The sequence below is a fragment of the Podarcis vaucheri genome (genome assembly GCF_965113315.1).
Source record: "Podarcis vaucheri genome assembly, chromosome: Z".
NCBI lineage: Eukaryota > Metazoa > Chordata > Lepidosauria > Squamata > Lacertidae > Podarcis > Podarcis vaucheri.
In genome coordinates this window covers 27,583,729-27,603,934 of record NC_138758.1, presented here as the reverse complement: position 1 = coordinate 27,603,934, position 20,206 = coordinate 27,583,729, and the positions used below count along the sequence as shown (strand labels likewise).

General features: G+C 43.2%; 1 protein-coding gene and 1 long non-coding RNA gene across 5 annotated transcripts in view; one reads left to right on the top strand and one right to left on the bottom strand.

The window, feature by feature from the left end:
* LOC309524006 overlaps positions 1 to 20,206 on the bottom strand; it is a 212,032-nt gene that overhangs the window by 92,643 nt on the left and 99,183 nt on the right. The window lies entirely within an intron of this gene.
* TRPC5 (transient receptor potential cation channel subfamily C member 5) overlaps positions 18,239 to 20,206 on the top strand; it is a 177,973-nt gene continuing 176,005 nt past the window's right edge. Inside the window, exon 1 of one of the 4 annotated variants that reach the window (XM_082208239.1) lies at positions 18,239 to 18,792. The gene's annotated coding sequence lies outside the window, so the exon portion shown is untranslated. Of the gene's footprint in view, positions 19,036 to 19,517; positions 19,731 to 20,206 lie in introns of those variants that run through there. The other 3 variants (XM_082208236.1, XM_082208240.1, XM_082208237.1) reach the window with 3 other exon arrangements.

Below are 20,206 nucleotides of genomic sequence, written 5' to 3'. Positions count from 1 at the left end.
TTTTTAAATATAGGGATATGTTCATGATATTTGGATCTCACACATCTATGCTAATAGCTGTTGCTCAACATGAAATGGAACAACTTTCATCTCTTTAGTGAGGCCAACCGTATATCCTGTTTTGCATGCATCAGAAGGGGCTACAGAAAAATACCCCACTGTGAAAGACTCAGTAGGAGTACTAAGAGAGAGCTAGCCGCATCCTTGAAAGGAAGTTCTGTGTGGGATGAGATAAAGAGTATAGAGCATGGAGAATGTGCTCCAAAAAGGAATGTATGCATGAATGTTGAGTGCAGCACATCCACCACAAATGCATATAGGAACTGGTGCACACAGGCTTAGATTGGTAGTGGTAAATCATAAAATGCAAATGATTAATAGGCTCAAAAGAGGGGAGGAAAGACATAAGAACATAAGAAGAATCTGCTGGATCAGGCCAGTAGCCCATCCAGTTCAACATTGTCTTCTCAAAATGGCGAACCACATGCCTGTAGGACACCCACAAGCAAGACGGGAGCACAAGGACACTCTCCCCTTTTGCAGTTTCCAGCAGTTTCCTAACCATAATGTTTCTAACCATGGAGGCAGAGTAGTTTTGATAGCCTTCTCCTCCATGAATTTGTCTAATCCTCTTTTAAAGCAACCTAGGTTGGTGGCCATCGTTGCCTCCATACTTTGACTATGTCCTGTATGAAGTACTTTCTTTAACCTGTCCTGTATCATCCAACGTTCAGTTTCATTGGATGTCCACACATTCTAGTGCTATGAGAGAGGGAGAAAAAACTCTCCTCTGCCCACTTTCTACAGGCTGTGCATAATTTCATAAATTTCTATCATGTCACTTCTTACTCAGATTTTCTCTAAATGAAAAGGGAGAGCCAGTGTGGTGTAGTGGTTAAGAGCAGTTGACTCGTAATCTGGTGAACCGGGTTCGATTTCCCCGCTCCTCCACATGCAGCTGCTGGGTGACCTTGGGCTAGTCACACTTATTTGAAGTCTCTCAGCCCCACTCACCTCACAGAGTATGTGTTGTGAGAATGTTAGCTGCTTTGAGACTCCTTAGGGTAGTGATAAAGCAGGATATCAAATCCAAACTCCTCTTCTTCTTCTTTAAATGCTACAACTTTTCCTCATAGGGAAGGAAGAAGGAAGGAAGGAAGGAAGGAAGGTTGATGCTTCCTTTTTAAGGCAATGAAGAAAGGAGGAACAAGGAACGTAATCCAGGGCTACTCTTTGAAAATAGTCAAGCACATAGGAGTGGAACCATAGTACCACCATGGTCTGAAGCCACTGAGCTGTTCCACAAAGATACCATGCATTATGAAAAATGGAGAATTAACAGGGTCACACCTGTATACAGGAGAAATACGTGCCATGAAACAGAACAGATGACACTTAGAGCACAGATGGTGAAAGCTCCACTGTGAAGTCAACAAAATACAGCTTAGTCATTAGAGCACATAATTGTGATGACCTTATGGCAGCGAAAGCAGTGAGGAGGATCTACTTAGCTGCCTCTGTAGTGTTCTTGAATATTTGCCCAGTGAAGCACAGCTATTCTTTAAAATCTGCACTCCTGAACTCCTCTGAATTTTGTGGTGCAATTCTTTAGCTGGAAAAGTACAAAAATGTGTGTGTTAGGGGAAAGTGTGTATAACAATGCTTATATGAGTGAAAATAACATTCAGAAATGCATTACACTGGCAAAAATTGTTTTCCTAAATCTGTATGTTTGCATACAAAAAATGTAAACATAAATGAATAGGCTGTAGCTTAGTGGTAGAACATTTGGTTGCATGCAGAAGATACCAGGTTCAATCCCTGGCATGTCCAGGTAGGGCTAGAAATGGCCCTAATCTGAAACCTTGGAGAGCTGCTTCCAGTCAGTGTAGACAATACTGAGCTAGATAGACCAGTGGCCTGATTCAGTATAAGGTAGCAGCCTGTACTCCTGTGAAAATGGACAGATCCATCCATCTCTTGCCTAGGTTCACATCAAGCCCCACAATGTTGTCCATTGGAATCCAGAGTGCTGTATATTTTGACACAGCTCAGGTTTGAGATTTGTTTGGAGCAATCATTGTACTTTGTTCCAGAGGGGTGGCTTGAAAGTAATGACCTGCTGAGAAGCATTAAGAGGAGAACATTTAGAAAACTCATCTCTGCAACAAACAACCTGGACCTTCAGTGTCTGTGTGTTTGTGTTTGTGTGTGTGTGTGTGTGTGTATGTGTGTTGTCCACTAGCTTCTCTCTTAAGCAAAAGTTATTAATCTTCAAATGCTCAGGAAATGTTCAGTGGGGGGGGGGGGATGAAAAGGAGAGGGGAGCTTCTGGCAATTACTGAACTCTTACAGCATTTTAGAGTGGAGAAGGGTAATTATTGTCACTCCCCCCCCCTTTCCTGCTCTCTCAGCGTGTGGACGGAACATTCAATTGAGTTTTGTTCCTTACTAAAAGCTCCCTTTATAATTTTAGTATTATGTTGATAAATGCCAGTAATGAGATGGTATGTGCTTTATTGCTGGTGTTAACGCTCAATTTCTGTCTGATGGTTTAATATCAAAGTATAATTTCTCCCCATTATTTAAAATGAGCATTTCAAAAGGGGGCTTTTTGCAGCTCAGCTGTTCTTTTCAAAATGAAATGCACTCTTGGCATTGTCTGTCACCTTTGCCTTTTGTCCTGTGCTACAGAGTGGTTGGCGCTTGCATTCACCAAGAGGATGACTAATCCAGTCATTTCGCAGCAGTGGCCCTTGGAAGGCTGACCCCCAAGGTGGCTCCACTCACAAAGCCTCAATGTTGACAACCAAATGTGCCGAATGAAAAGGGGGAGGGCAGGGGGAGAAGGGAAATTATCTCCTGTGACCCAGGAAGGCTCTTTCCTTTCACAGGAGTGAGCTGAATAAATGTTGTTTCTTTGCATTAGGGAGAAGACAAAGAAAAGAGACATAAAGGTAGGATTGGTTCATGGGTAGGCAAACTAAGGCCTGAATTGCCTTCTCAATCTGGCCTGTGGACGGTCCGGGAATCAGCGTGTTTTTACATGAGTAGAATGTGTCCTTTTGTTTAAAATGCATCTCTGGGTTATTTGTGGGGCATAGGAATTTGTTCATCCCCCCAAAAAATAAAATCTGGCCCCCCACAAGGTCTGAGGGATAGTGGACCGGCCCCCTGCTGAAAAAGTTTGCTGACACCCTGGATTGGTCGAAAGAACATCCCTTCAATGAAAACTGTCATGGTGGATATCACCATTGCAATGAATAGGCACCTTCCCTCAGCCTTGGTGCTGATGCCTTGGCAGGACTTTGGTGAGGGAGATAGATGTCCAGTGCTTCTAAGAGAAAAAAAGATTGGCTTAATGTTTTATAAATAGGTAAAGTAATACACATAGCCATCTAAAAACAATCTCTCAGAAGCCCACTGATACCCTAGTTAGTTATTTTAGGAGTATTTACTGTATATCCCACCTTCTAACCAACATTCTTGAGGCACCTTAGAATGCATCTGAAACACAACAAAACAGATAGTGATGGACTAAGATCATTTACTTGGAAGCTAGCAAGTGGTTATCAGCATAGTTTTGCACTATCAGCAGCCTTGGATCTGAAGGGGTTAGGTCAAGAATAGAAAATAACTCCTCCAAGTCCATCTTCTGAGCCTTATATTGGTGTAAAAGCAGGCCTCTGAATTCAAGTTCCACTCTTGATAGATGCCACTTAATTGTTTAGCTACTGTGATAGGGACTTGGAGAGCTCAGACCTACCTCTTGATTTACCTCCAAACCACCACCAACTTCAGTTTCTTAGCTGGTAGGTCCTGTCTGCCAGACAACAGTCAGAATTCCTGTCACCACTAACCCAACCAGTGTACCGTGTGTGCGTGTGAAGAGAGAGAGAGAGAGAGAGATAGATAGATGTGGAAATGTAATTTGTCAATGGCTTCTATATGGAAAAAAATAACTTGAAATGGGTTAAAGGTTTGACCTTTCAGTGGAGGTGTCCCCCCCCGGGGGGGGGATATGAGGTGGGGAAATCTACTTCAGAACTTTTCTGTTTGCAGCTGTCTATTTTACTTTTACTTCTTTTTTTTTACATCATCAGAAAGTGCACAGTTAAACTATGGAACTCCCTCCCACAGGAGGCAATAATGGCCATCAGCAATGATGGATTTAAAAGAAGACTAGATGGCTACTAGCCATAATGGCTATGCTCTGCTTCCATAGTTGCTGGAAACCACAGGAGAGGAGAGTTACTCTTGTGCCTGAATCCTACTTGTGGGTAATGGACATCTGGTTGACCACTGTGATAACAAGATGCTGGACTAGATGGGACACTAGCCTGATCCAGCAGGGTCTGCTTATGTTTGTACTTCCACTTGTTTACCCTCCGTGCACTGTTTTTTATTAATTTGCACTGCAATCACATACAGAGGAGGGCATGAACTGTGAGGCATTGGACACTTGATCTTGAAAAGACATATTGATGAGCTGCTTCTCAAGGGGATACCTGCTGATGTAGCAGGACCAATGGCTTCAAGTTACAAGAAAGGAAATACTAACAAAACATCAGGGAGAACTTTCTGATGGCAAGAGCTGTTTGAAAGTGGAACGTTCTCCCTCTGAAGGTGGTGGACTCTCCTTCCTTGGTGGTTTTTAAGCAGGGGTTGGATGCCCATCTGTCACTGATGCTTTAGCTGAGATTCCTGCATTGCAGGGGGATGGACTAGTTGACCCTTAGGGTCCCTTCCAACTCTACAATTCTATGATTCTATAATTAACAGCTGAGCCAACTAACTTTAAAACTATTCAAAATAAAAACAAATTAAAACAGACCAAGGAACTCAAAAACAGCCTTATTTGTTGACATCATAAACTGGCAACATCAGAGGGCACTGCTTGTTTTACAATCCAGCTGGCTCTTGCTGGTAAGCCTCTAAGTTAACTCCATCCCTACAAGCTGAGACATTTTGTTTGTTCTTCTTCAGACAATATGTCTGCCGTTTCTTCCTCATCTCCATTAATCCTGTAAATAGTTCCTGCGTGAATAAAGCCACTGAACTCCAGAAATTGTAAGTCATTATTCCAACCTAATGCACCCAAGCTACAAGGTCTGTTAACGTGCCTCTTTTGGTGCACCTACACAACTCTGCCCTACCCATCACCTTGCTTCTCCCTGTTTCCCTTTTGGTAAGACAGCAGTGATGGTGCTTCTGGGAAATTAGCACTGTGACTCTGTTTCATTGGGCAAGCCACTTCTGCTTACTTCTAAGTTTCCTTCGAAGGCTGGAAAATGTCTTCTATCTTCTTCTTCTTCTTCTTCTTCTTCTTCTTCTTCTTCTTCTTCTTGTTGCAAATTGGTATAAGCACATTTGGCATCTTACTCTTATGGAAAGATTAACACATGATAAGTGGAATGTGAGTGGTCAAACTACATCCAATCAATTTCACACAGTGTTGGTTTTGTTCCTATCTTTTATAAAAACTTTTCTTGAGAACTCATGGCCTCTAGCTATCCAGGCAGATAGTTGTTTTACTTATTGTTTATCTAATCTTAATGCATACCACTGTTTCCCCAATCATATTCTGTAGTAACATATGCAGCACATGAACTCTACCACAGCTCTTTCCTTCCCCTACACAACAGGTGTTTTGCTAGCATGTCTAGCCTAACAGTGTTAACACTTGGAAAATTAACTTTGCAAAGATTAAAAGGACTGCATATACCCACCCCACCACTCAGATAGGTGCCCATTTATTTGTTCAGGTCTTGGGCCAATTTAATACCCTCTACGTACGGACATATCAATATCTTTGCAATGCAGTTAACTGAATGCCAGTTTTTTTGGCCATGTGTGTGCACGGGAGAGAGTAGAGCATAGGAGATGATGGGTTACTCATTCACCACTTCCTCTCCTAATGGGAAATTTGTTCCCATGGCTAAGAGGCTATTCAGTTTGCACCTACTCTGTGAGAGAACTATCCCTTTGCAATTTATGGAATACGGTTTAGATAATGCAACATACACCTACACACACACACACACACACACACACAGTCAGATGCCTTCATACTTTTAATGAAGTAATGAAAGGCAGGAATTTAAAGAAGGCAGTCCCCCCCCCCATGCATAGAGATCCACTGATTGTGGAAACTACAATGGTTAAATTTCTACCTGAGTACAACTGCTAAAGACACAGGACCTCTGATGTGGGCAGATGGGAAGGTGTAGGGAAGTGGGAAGCTTGGCTATTCTGGATATAACATGAACATAATAAGCAGTGGCTAAAATGGAAGTCCTTAAGGGTTCCTGTCTAAGTGATTTCGTACATTTAGATGCCATGCAGCTTTTAGCTGAAATAAAAGTGATTGCAATCATTTTATTATCATCATCATCAACGTAGTTTAAGCAAGTGGACAATATTTATTCAATGCTCAGCTCTGTTTCTTATTTGCCATTAAGTGATTCTGGAGTAATTTAGTCCTGAATGGCTGTATCTGAATGCAGATGAGATCCTTCCTAAATTTTGCCATTGTAAGTCACCTTCCCTATCTTAACATTTGGTGCTATTGCATTAAGAAGGTGCCTCTCTACTGATGTGAGGAGGAGGAGGAGGAGGAAAGATTTGTGTTTGCTCTCTTTTCTCATTGAACATGCTGTCTCAGCTGTTTAATCAGGACAAATACAAACCATGTACACATATCTGGGTCTTCTCTCGTCTCTTGTCTATGGTGTGCTAAAAAAGAATAGCAATTGATGGTTTAGACAGCTTCTATTGCAGAGAGAGAGGTGTCCTTATGTAACTGTCCTTGAAATAAACTCTTATTTAAGGCAGCTTTATAGTTATACATTTGGTCAGTGCTTTGGGATTGGGAGAAGCCCAAGTGTATAATTCAGTATTGTTCAGTATCTGGGCCTAACTAGATGTCACACTAAGGAGACATGGCACAAATCCACTCTTCTTTCCTTTTATTTGTTTTGAATTTTATTTATTGATATTCAAAAATATACAGAAAAACATACCCATTACAAAGTATTTTTCTATAATATACTGAGATAAAACAACTGCTCAATCTAAAAAAGAGCAAAGTCAGAAGGAAGAAATATACAAGAAAAGGAGAAATCTAAAGAAGCAGAAAGCCAGAGAAAAGGAAAAGAAAGAAAAAACTAAAGAAAGATAGAGTGAAATAAAAGGACTTCCAGTTCTCTATAGCTACATATGATATTCATTCTTTAAGCCCCAACCATTCTATCTTCTATAAACCAATATTTTTTCAGTCTTCAAATCCAGATATTACAAGTTCATTTTCTCTTTCATACAAAAAGTTCATAAGAAATCTCTAATCCTTAACAAATGTTAGTACAGTCATACCTCTAGTTGCATTAGGTTCACGTTGAGGATTTTCAGGTTGCGAACGCGGCAAACCCGGAAGTGTATACTTCCGGGTTTCACTGTGCGCACACGCACAGAAGTGTTCTGTGCACTTCACACATGCGCAGGAGCACTCTATTGCATCACACGCAGAAGCAGCGCTCTACTTGCAGACTTTTCGGGGTGCGAATGGCACCCCGGAATGGATCGTGTCCGTAAGGAGAGGTACCACTGTACAGTCAAACCTCGGTTGTTGAACGTAATCTGTTCCGGAAGCCCATTCAGCTTCCGAAATGTTCGACAACCGAGGTGCGGCTTCTGATTGGTTGCAAGAGCTTCTTACACTCAAGTGGAAGCCGCTTCAGATGTTCGGCTTCTAAAAAATGTTAGAAAACAGGAGCATTTACTTCTGGGTTTTTGGTGTTCGGGAGCCAAAACGTTCCAAAACAGAGGTGTTTGGTAGCCGAGGTTTGACTGTAATGATTTTTCTCTAATTAAACATGTTAGCTTAGCCATTTTAGCCAAGTCCAGTAATTGTATCAGTCATTCTTCTACAGTGGGTAAGGCTGTGTCTTTCCATCTTTGTGTACATAGCAGTCTTGCTGCAGTAATCATATTTTGGAGTAATCTTCCACAGGAAGGAGTAACCTTCCTAAAAGAAAGGTCCTTGTTTTCCAGGTCATTGAGCGGTTTTTTGTTTTTGTTTCATGGTCTACTAAGACCCCAATATCCTTTTCACATGTACTACTGGTAAGCCAGGTGACCCCCATCTTATATTTGTGCAGCTGGTTCTTCCTGTCTAAGTGTAGAATCTGGCATTTGTCCCTATTAAAATTCATTTTGTTAGTTTGGGCCAGGTTCTGCAGTCTGTTAAGGTCTTCTTGAATCCCAATTCTGTCTTCAGTGGCATTAGCTATCCCTCCCAACTACCCGTCCATCTGCAAATCGGATGAGCATGCCCTCAGCCCTTTCACCCAAGTTGGTTATAAAGATATTGAACAATAGTGGGCCTAGGACAAAACCCTGTGGCACCAAACTTGTCCCTTTTTTCCAGGATGATGAGGAACTGTTAGATCCAGGATGATGAGGAACCATTAGATTAGGTTCAGTCAGTCAACCAGCTACAAATCCACCTAACAGTTAACTCTCCCAGTCCATCTTTTACTAGCTTCTCCACAAGAATGAAGGATCCCATTGTTGAATTAGCCAGGCAAGTGTCATAATAGTTATCAAGAATGAGCCCTTAGTATAAGAAAGGAAGCTGCTCTGTGGCAGAGGGCAAATGGGTGGGCCCCCTCCCTCACTGGGAGGCCAATGTCTGTGAATCCAAGGGTGTGGATATATGAGAAGCAAGACCCAGGAGATTGAGGTGGCATGCAAGTATAACAAACCACTGTGCTGAAAGAGGCTAGTAGCATTGCCTTATCTAACATGTTACTTAATGCAGCTGACCTCAATTTCTACAGCACTCTAATGATTATCACCAGATGATTCCACCATATCCACCATCCATAGCTACATTAATTATGAACTTGCAGTAATTAAGCTATTACAGTTAATGTAGCTATGTTGGTGCCATTAAATTAAAGCCTCGGCTGTAAATAAAGATGGAGTGATGGAATGGAAGAGGGTGCTGACAAGACTGGGATGTCATTAAAAAGGAGAGGAGAGGAGGGGAGGGAAAGCACGCCTGCATAAGCCAGAAATCTTGGTTTGAAACATTTGTCTGAAAGACGAGTTCTTGTTTTGTGGTTTTGCAGTTTCTAGAAGCCAGATATTCAAAGTGAAAGGAAGTGGGGGGGGGATCAGTAGTGAGAATACTGTTGTATTTGCTAAAGTGCCTATTAGCCGTCATCACTTCCTCTAAAAGCAAATTCAGCTGGTGAATGCCAACAGAAAAAGAGTATGGCATGGGACCTCTACAGAATTGGACTTATTTTTAAAACTAAGGGAGTATCCCTCCCTAGGGAACCTCCCTCCCCCCAAAAAAAGCAGTCCAAAGAGGACTGAGCACACTAAGCATATAAAAATGTTGAGCGTCAATGGAAAAAGAGAACAGAAAACTGAAAAAATGGTTCTCTAAATAGGCTCACTTCTGCTAGCCGGAGGGAATATGCAACAACAGTTTCTTGCGGGTCCCTCTTGTGACAGCTAAAGCGGACCCTGGTTTTCAGTTGCGGCATTACAAGTGAATACAAGTTGCTGAGGATAGCTATTTCCTTCATGATCCCTCCTTTAGCTTTTCCTGTAGTGTGGACTCAGTAAAATGCTTTACTTTTCAAAGGAAAATGGTTATGCTATGCTACTGTAACGAGATAGGTGCAAAGGGGAGAGACCTTTTGTCTGTAATTTACTGTAGCCCAGAGGGACTTCCAGAAGCTGGTTGTTTCTGGTTTTTAATCAAATTTAGGATTGTGCAACTGATCAGTTTGAATCCCAAACTGAATCAGGCCGATTTGTACTGAATTTGGATCAGGTCAAGACAGGTACAGATTACTACAGAATGGGTCAAGAGGACTCAAGTTGATTCGTAGTCCGTTCCAGAGCTCAAATTATATCTGAAAAAGCCAGACAAACTGTCTCCTAGGTGTTGCAATTATTAATTACATCACCATATAAGGAAAATGTGAAACTGAGGTGGCGGTGCGGAGGTGGAATTGTCTCACTGAGAGCTCTCTCTTCCAGTCCAGTGCTAGAATCTCACCCAACAGTCTCCATTCACAGTTCTTGTGCGTTGAAGTTTTAAAATGCTGCAAGCTCACACTGCCTCCACTCTAGCTATCTCTTAAAAAGAGTTAGGTGGCATTTGTTCAGCTTGTGTTTTGTTTCCTTCACAGTATGCTACCTAACTAATCCCAGTCCCACCCTTATATTGATAAAAAGTAGATGTTGATGGTATCTTATTATTAGTTATTTAATCAGTGTTACTCTCCTTAATCCTTCCTTCCACCAATTTTGCCCTTAGTTTTTCAGGTTAGGTTTGTGTTTTTAAATAGCTGTATTCTGCTTTATTTTTCTCCCTTCATTACTGCTTCATCTTGTGTCAGAAGGTCAATAAGTCAAGTGAGTACATTGAACACAGGTATATTATACATAGTCAGTACACAAGCAGCACACACAATGTAATGTTACATACACCAGTGCTGTACAGACTTTTAAAATTATTATTAAGAAAAAGGGATCGCTCTCCTGAACCTAAGAAGAACTTGCTGGATCAAGTCAATGGTCCATCTGCTCCAAGATCCTGTTCCTAGACCCTGTTCCCCGTGGCCAACCAGATATCTGTGGAAAACTTATAAGCAGGACCTCAGTACAAGAGCCCTCTCCCCTCCAGTTATTTTCAACAACTGGTATTCAGAAGCGTTTCTGCCATCATGGCCAGTAGCCATCAAGAGCCCTCTCCTCCTTATTTTAAATGTGGAAGAGGCCCAAACACAGAGTCCCAGATTTCTCATTCTGTCTTCTCATCTATAATGACAAAACATCACAAAAGAGGTCAAGCCCTAAAAACAGACAGAGGAGTCAATTATGTCTGCAACAGAAGCTTTGGAAAATGTCTTTTTATCTCCCTTGAAAAAAAGAGAGTCCAGTCCTTCATTATACGGAAGAGGAGATATTGTGTATTTTAATTAGATCACAAGAATCACTGGGGAAGGGAAACTGCTTGGCTGTCAAAAATATTTTAGTTTGGAAGAAATTATTTAAACTTCAGGACAGGGAGAGTTCCATAAATCTGGTAGAACTCTAAAAACAAAACAAGAAAAACCCAACCTTTGTTTTATAGCAATATATCAAGATAAAAGCTGGAAACCAAACATCAACATATAAACAAACAAACAAACAAACAAACAAACAACTATTCCTTACCTTTCTGGGGCTTCCTATCTTAGCCTAGTTCTCATTGAGATGGTCAACCTGTTTGTTCTTTCTTATGCTTTGCAAATGTCTTCAGTCAGGGTTCATCCACACTCTCAGACCCTCCAAGTGCCCCCCTATTTTCCAAGGACATCCCTGATTTAGAGAAGCCTCACTGGTTTCTGATTTGATCCCAGAATGTCCCACTTTTCCTTAGGATGTCCCTGTTTTCATTGGAGAAATGTTGGACAGTATGAAGTTATCCAACCCCTGAGCTGTCTGAAGGCAATCCTGTATAGGGAAGTTTTTTTTAAAAAAAAATGTTTAATGTTTTATTATGTTTTATATATGTTGGAAGCTGTACAGAGTGCTGGGGCACCCCAACAAGATGTGTGGGGTATAAATAATAAAATTATCATTATGGAATGAAACGTCCCTATTTTCATCAGAGAAATGTTGGAGGGTATTGCACTCTGTCCTGCGATTTCAAGTCACAGGCCCAAGTGGTTTCCCCCTTTTTCTGCCGCTTTCCCCAAGAAAACACAACTGTTTACTGTTGAATCAGAGCAAACATCAATCAGGTTTTCTACAGATAGATGTTTGTTCTGATTCAGCAGTAAACAGAAGATTTCCCCTGAAAAGTGGCAGGGCAAACATTAAACTTCTCTGACCCAGTGAGTTGAAATCCCTTGAAGTGGATGGGCCCTCAGTATGGTTTGGTTTCTTAGGAAAAGAAAGAGAAATAAAAGCTCATGAGATTAACTTTTTGGTAAGAATAAGGCAACAGAGCAAGTAAAAAGGCTGGGGCTCCCTGTTCAGTCTTGAGATTTGTTGGTGGCACAAACCAACTTGGGAATGCCAGAGTCACTCTGATTTGTTATTTAGGGTAAGCACAGAGTCAATGCGTGCCTCCAATAGGTTCTGTTCAGCACTCATAATTTTCTAAGTAGTTTAGAGTTTAAATATGAAGCTCCCAAAATGGGTGCTAATGCTGAGTGTTCAGTATATTTAAATGACCTGTATGCTTCAAATTCTATCACAGGAGGAAAATTCTGAAAAGGCTGAACTCTCAAGTTACTTTAGCTCAACAAGGAAGGCTTTCCTCTTTTCCATGTGCTATCCCTTCACTATTGACAAAATATTTTATTTTTGCAGTCAAGAGCCTGCAAACATCTGGAGGACACTTCCTATAACAGCACCATGTTGCTTACGCCTGCAGCACCATGTTGCTTACACCTAAGAACAGAGTTCTTAAGAATAAGGAGAATTGTCCTTTATGAAATGTTTTTAACCAGAGATTGGATAGCTACCAATCTGGGGGGCTGTAGCAGCAGTTTTTCTGTTTTGGCAGGGTCTTGGGCTATATGGTTTTTGAGGTTCTTTTCACTTCTTTATTTCTGTGATCCACTTTTGTTATCACTTTAGGTATGTTTCAGTCTCTTATCTAGGGAACTGTCTTTCTTCCTTAGAATCTTACTTTAGTCAAAATCAAAGGTAGCCTGAACATGAGAAAAGGTGAGTCATCCATCTCAAGCAACAGATTTTGTATGGCATTAAGGCAGGGGTCAGCAAACTTACCACACCTCGGACCGGTGTCTCCAGTGCCAATTGCACAGCGGGCGGGGGAGCACGTGCCCATACGCCTGCGCACACACTATTTCTGGTGCACTTCCGGGTCAGCGGAGCACCAGAAATAGCTTGTGTGCATGTGCACGGGACTCCTCCAACCCGGATGTGCACCAGAAATAATGCTTGCGCATGTGCACAAGCTATTTCCGGTGCTCTTCTGACCCGGAAGTGGGCAGCCGTGCAGTGCAGTGGCGGTAAGAGCAGGCAGCGGCAGTGGGCAGCGGGGGTCGTCGCGGGCTGGATAAACGAGTCCCTCGGGCCTTATCCGACCCGCAGGCCTTAGTTTGGGGACCCCTGCATTAAGGGAAGCAGAGTGAGAGGCAGGCAGATCATCCCTCCTGGGTTTAATTCACAGGACATCCTCCTGCACAATGGAATGTTTCTCACCCAAGTTAATTTATTAACATGACAGAGGTAGAGGCTTGTTATTTATAAAGAAAATTCTTTTAACAAAAGTTTTTTTTGGGGGTGGGCAAATGCTCCACTGATGTTTAATGATGAAACAACTGATTTGGAAAGAGATAAGCTTCTGCCTGCTGTTCTTAAACTGACTCCTAAAATCACCTGCTCACATATATTTAGAATGAGCTTTGTACCTCAAAATAAAAGGATTAGACTTGCTAATCCCTAAAAGGTAAGAGAAAGAACAGCAAGCTTTGGAATTTTGTATATTAACATTAGCCTTAGCCTGTGTTAAATATAGAGGCACATGAAAGCTTGTGTATAGCATGGCTAAAATATCCCACTTGGGATGGAACAATGATCGGAGCCATGGTCATTTTAATTCTGGTTGGTTCAGACATACTTTAAACTTCACTGGAGGCTGACTGAATCAGAAATGATCCATCAAGCAGTGTTGGAGTGGACCAATGTTCTTCAACTTTGGACCCCAGAAAGTGGTAAATTACAACTCCTATCACACTCGGCCATTTTAACTACTGGACAAGGATGGTGGTGGTTGTAGTCCAGCTTCAGGCGACCCTTGGTTGAAGAACATTCGTCTACTCCAGCAGTGTTTCCATAGGGTCTGAGAGGGTCTTTCCAAAAACCTACTCCTTTTAACTGGAGACACCAGGGTTTGACACTGGGGCCATCTGCTTGCAAAACATATACTCAGCCACTGAACCATGTCTGCTCTGCTCTGCTCTGCTCCATAAAGTAAGGGGTTGGGCTGGGTAGATGTAGGTACCATGCTCCAACTTAGAGCCTCCAGAAGGGATGTGGCCCTTCAGATGTTGTTGGGCTCCATCAGCCCCAGGGATGATGGGAGCTGTAGTCAAACATCCTCTGGAGGGCCACAGGTTCCCCATTCCTGGCCTACAAGATAGGGTACTTCTAAGTTTTACCTGGGTCCAGGCTAATTCATGGGAGATCAGCACCATGGTCAGCTCACTGCCAAACTGGGTAAGGAGTCCTTCTGTATTCAAGGCACCAAAGATTGGCAAGCTTTAAATGTTGCTCCAGCATACGAAACAGCCAGCTGAGAGCTTAAGTAGCCCTGCAGCCAAGTTCATGTTCCCCTCGTAGTGAGCTAGAAATTTGCCCTGAAGTGCAGAGAAATGTGTATGTGTGTGTATAGGGTTCGGTTACACCCACCCACATGTCCATTTTGGCATAAAAATAAGACACCCCCTCCACTTCTCACTATATACATGAATGGGTCAGATATACAAATAAGCAAACAAGGCTACCTACATCCCATCTAATATGTTTCTGGGTATGTGTCTAAATGCATCTGTGCATATTTTCCCATCTCCCCTGACTTATTCTCCTTTGCTAGTTTTCCTCCTCTAGAAACTAAATTTTAAAGAACAGCGCTGAACATTTCCCCCCTGGTTCTCTCCTCCCCCAACCATATTCCATTAATTAGTAAGAAAATATATTATGTTAAAATTAGGAAGGGAGAGAGAGAAATTCGTTGGGATGTTCATGGGTGTAGTATGGAGCTTTGTTATTTTTCAAGCTGAGAAAAGGGGTTGTGAAAAGGGGTTGTGAGAAAAGGGGTTTCATTGCTGTTGTTTATTCAACAAATCATCTTTTTTCGGGGGGGGGGGGGTTCTGCATTGTGCAGCCTTTTTTCTCTGTCTTTGCTCACCAAAAACCCCATGACTTCCTGTAACTGTGTGAATGCAAATAGGTTGTATACACTGAAGCCCTGACACAAGCACTATCCTCAGCTGCCATAACGTAAGCTCAACCCACTAACATCTGGAGCAAATTCTAAAGCACCGTGTAACTGAGGGAGAAAAATGGAAGCTTCTTTCAAAGGGGGCAGGATGGGAGACAGATTTCAGCACAATACAACGTAACATCCAACTTACAAGTTAGACGTTTAGATCTTCATGATTGGACAGAGACCAATCTTTTGCTTATGGCATGTGCATTGATGGTGCAAGCATATGTGTGCAATTATTATTATTTTTTAAATTTTGTACAGGGTTGTGGCTACTTGGCAAGTAGAAAGGAAGAGGCATTCATACAGGTGGGAAAGAGTCCCTGCCCTGCAACAAATGGAAGCAGATTTTCATGATTTCATACAGGAATCTCTCCCAGCCATGCCTGGAGATGCCAGGCACTGAACCTAGGACCTTCTGCATATAAATGGATGTTTTACTACTGAGCTACATCCCTATCCCCAATAAATCCTTGTTTCTCAACATATCATTATTTTTAACATATATTTTAACATATCATTTCCAACAATCATTTAACATAACTTCTTATCTTATACAATATTTTAGACTTCCATCAACACCTCTGAAGATTTTCCATTCTTTATCACTTGTTCTGCATTTCTTAATTTCTCTATTACTTTTAATTATCCTTAACTAATAATTCTTTTCAAAATCTTCCTTGCAATATTTCACAAAGTCCTCCTTACAGAACTTTTTGCAATCCTACTAGCGTAATCTGTTTATCCAATAAATCCTTGTTTCTCAGAGGCAAAGAGGGTACTATTCCCCTACTTATACCTAATGATTTATGATGCCCTCTATAATTTCATGATTTTCACAGGAATAACATTGCATTCATTTTCTTTTTGGTCATACCCAAGAGTTAAACCTTCATGAAATGGTTTTGCCTCCAAATTGTCAGCAGACCTGATTCTTAGAACACTTAATCTGCATAGCTAAATTGGGTTTAGAACTGATTACATGGATACCTGGAGCCAATTTACACATTACATGGGAGGCCCATGATTAGTGTTTAAAAACAACAGACCCCTGAAAATGCAGTTTCAGAGTGGGGTGGGTGACTGAAAAATTAATCAAAACCGTATTGTTATGAAGGGGGTGCTTAACCCTTCTCCCAAGGCCATAATTGTAATCAAAATTGCCCCACTTGCTTTCCTACCCATAGGAAAAATATGGCTAATCTGATTGCAAAAATGGCACTCAGGGAATGAACTCCACCTCCCTCCAAAACTGCTTCTGCAATCAAATTTCCTGCCTTCTTGCATTTCAGTGTTGTTGGGATATATGCAAAAGCATTTGGAGACCAATCAAGGTGTCTAAGCATAATGTGGTTTTTGGCATGAAATCTATGCAGCTGAAATGTTCTAATTTTCTTGTTAGATGTAGAGAGATTTATTTTCCCAACGTGTGGGGATAGTACAGTAAACCTTTGAGCCCAGAATGGTATTTGCCACATTGTATTTGTGTCCTGAGCCTCAGAGGGAGAAAGTATATGCTACTGGCACCACTCACCCAGATGTCAAATGATACTGTGAATATGGAGCTTAAAGGTCCCAAATACCAAGTGGTGCATGAAGCTTGATGGCAGCTGTGGTATGGCTCTTTGGTGTGAAGTTTGTTGCTGTCAGCTGCTAAAGTAGTGTGAGCTGATTAAAAAAAAATGAAGAAGAACCTATTGTGCTTATCTTCACTTATCATTTCTCTGAGCTGATGAGCTGACTTAGGGAAACATGGAGGGAGCTGCTGCATTCTTGCATGAGTCAAGTTCCGAGTGGTTCTGTCCCTCAGCATCTCTGAGGAGCTCACTTCCAGGGTGCCAAGTTTTTGCTGAGCACAAAATCTTGTTTGCCAGTTTAACTGCATCCTCCTGTCAAGAGCAAGCCTCTCAGCTCAGAGGTAGCTTCAGAACCAAGGTGTACCAGACATCTGCCAGAAACTGCACCTAAGCAAAACTGTGAACAGAGGTTGGGAAAATGATTACCTGCCTGATACGGAGTCAGGTTGCTGGACTATCTATATCAGTATTGTCTTCAAAGTGATGAACAGGGTTTCAGCTGGAAAGTGGGCATTCCCAGCTCTTCCAGGAGATCACAGGGATCAAACCTGGGACCTTGTGCATAAAAAGCATGTCCTCTACCACTGCTCTAGGGTCCTTCTCCAACTTAAAAGATGTAGATTTTCAGCTGTGCTTTTGAGAGAAAACTACCTTGACTTCATGGGGTATCGTGAGTTTTGAGTCTCACCTTTAGTCCAAATGCAACCACTTTCTCAAGCCAGGAGGCAAGTTAAGCAGAACAGGAGCTTTTTCTTTGCTGCTTTCATCTAGTTCCAGGAGCAGGTTAATGTCGTGGAGAACAGAGAATTGTAGAAGAGGGCACAGGCCTCTAAACATAACATGCTGATTTTTCTGATTGCTACTTCTATCATAGACCCACTTTGTTAAGACCCAGAGTGGTGTATTGGTTAGAGTGCTAGACTAACACCTGGGAGTCCTGGGTTCAAATTCTCACTCAGCCATGAGACACACTGATTGACTTTGGTCACCACTTCTCAATTTAAATTACCTTACAAGGTTGTTATAAGAATGAAATGGGGCCAAGGGACACCAGATATTATTGTGTTGAAATCCTTAGAGGAAAGGTGAGATATCATCACCGGCTTGAGGCCTTGGGCATTCAGGTGCCCCTTCCCAGCTTCTTATGAATTCACTTATATTTTCATTTGTGCAGCTGGCTTTGAATCGTTCTGATCTGCTGGTTTTCCCTCTGCTGTCTGTTTCCCCTTTTCTCTGTGTGTTGATTTTTTAAAAATTTCATTTTGATACTCTTGCTTCTTGTCACCTCTGACTTCTTCAAGAATGGAGGGATGGGGGATGTGGTACCCTCCAGATGTTGCTGGACTCCATGACCATTGGCCATGCTAGCTGGGGCTACTGAGTAATGAATGCCAACAACACCTGTATGGCCACAGGTTCCCCACCCCTAATATATGGCTTCCCTCTTACACAGACACACACCAAAACCAATAACCATCCCCACCTGAATAACCCCTGCTACCCACACCAGGAACCTAACATGATCTTCCTTTTCTTTTTAAATGTTTTGGGCTGTGGTGGCTTTCTGGGGTGTGGGGGGAGTGCGCTTTAAAAGGACTCTTAGCAAAGCGAGGGTTGTGGATTTGGGCTGGGGCTTGCAAACAGTCTCTTCCTCCCCTCCTGCCCGAGCGCACCCCCACCCCCTCTGTCGATGGCGTTTTCCAGAACCCCGTGAGAGAGAAGCGAGCAAACGACCGAGAGGGCTGGATCCCAGTCCAGGCAGAGAAAGGACTGGAGTGGCGGGTGGGGGCGGGGGGGTCGTCTCTGGTGGGGAAGAGGAGCCAGCGAGCAGCGGCTGCTGCTGCTGCTGCTGCTGCGGGCGAGACCGCTAGTCAGTTTCGCGCCTCTCTCCCCCACATCTGCTAAGGTGGTGACACGGATCGCTCGTCTTCGGGCGGGAGGGGACGGGAGTCTCACCAGCAACCCTTTGCTGCTCTCTGCTCCCCATCACACCCGGAATCCGGGAGCAGCAGCGGAGGTGGCGGCGGCTGTGGAGGAGATTTGGGATTGTAGCCAATCCAGAGCGCAAAGAAGCGAAGGCTGCGTCTGCCTGACAGCCCCCCATTCATCCTCTCTCTCCCTCCCGCACCTTGTGCCCGCTTGGCTTGGGACCTGGGTTGGAAAATGAAGATGCCGTGACGTCTAAAGGTTGGTTGCCCGATGGGCAAGTTTGGTGGGGCCAAGTAAAGGAGTCCGGTGGAAGAAGGAGCCGCGGGACTCTTCTTCCCCCACCTAGCGCACCTCCGTCTCCCCTACCCACCCCAACGGCCACGGGGGCTGGATTATTATTCCTGCTGTTGCATCCCTGCCAAAGAGGAGCGTGCCTCACCCACGAGGGAGCCTGAGGATCACAGTCCGGATCATGTAGAGCCCCAGTTGTTTCTCGCTTAGGTGAGTCTGCTGGAGCTCGAGGGGTGCGAAGGAGGAGGAGGAGAAGAGGGGTCGTGTGTGGAGGGAAGCAGTGGGCTTTGAACCCCTTTATGGGGATCTGCTTTGTCTGCTATGAATCTGATCTATGTGTGCTCCGTGGGCTGGAAAGGAGAGCTAAATGTTGGGGTCATGGTGGGGCCGTTTAGGGATGGTTCAGGCTTAGTTAGGGGTACAATATAGGGAGGGAAGGAGGAGCCCCCCATCGTCTCTCTCAGATCATGTGTCTATCCTCGTGGAGCTCCTGAATCTTTAAGGTCTGGGAGCAAAGTCAGTCACAGTCCAATGCTCTTTAAAGAGCAATGGTGCAGACAGGTGCAGATGGATTGCAGCTGTACCCCAAGAATAAGCAGTGGAACCTGGTGCGCACCGACCTGATATCTCATTTCTCTGTGCTCCCCCCCCCCCGTCCTCGAAATCGCACCTCTGAATATGGTGCACAACAAAAAAAGAGGGAAGGGGTGGGTGACACTACCATTCCCAAGGCAGACAGACCTTGTAGGAAGCATGTTTCTGTTTTGTTTTCTTACTCCAAAACGAATCCATCTTAATTCAACCGGACTGACTCCCAAGCAAGTGTGCAGAGGATTTACAACTCCTTTAACAGCGCGATCCTATGCATGTCTTCTCAGAAGTGAGTCCATTTGAATTACTCCCAGGTAAGTGGGGATGGGATTGCAGCCAACATCTGCCCTTATGGAGCAGCTATGTTTGACCTGGACTGTGGTACAAAAGCAACACTTTGCTTTGTGGGGTTGCACCTTGAAATAAAGGCTGTTGTTGTGGTCTCCAAAAGAGAGGAGGGGGATAAGAATTGACCCGATGAAAGAGAAAAGATGTGTGCTGCTTCACATGTGACTTTGTTTTGGGGCACACTTACATCATTTATTTTGTAAGTGTGCATCCTAAAAATGTAATGTGTGGATGAGATAGAACATGTGTTTGGAGGAACAGGTGCTGTAAGGATGCACCCCTCACAGACAGAAGACTGGGTGCAGAGCCTTGCCAACTGGTCCAGCACCAGCCCTCGATTTGCTTTTGTAGTGCTTGCAAAGGCCCTTGAGAAGAAGCCCTCTTTGCTGCTGAAGATCTCTGAAAGGCCATCTAGGGTAAAAGGGACGAGATTGGCTTGGTT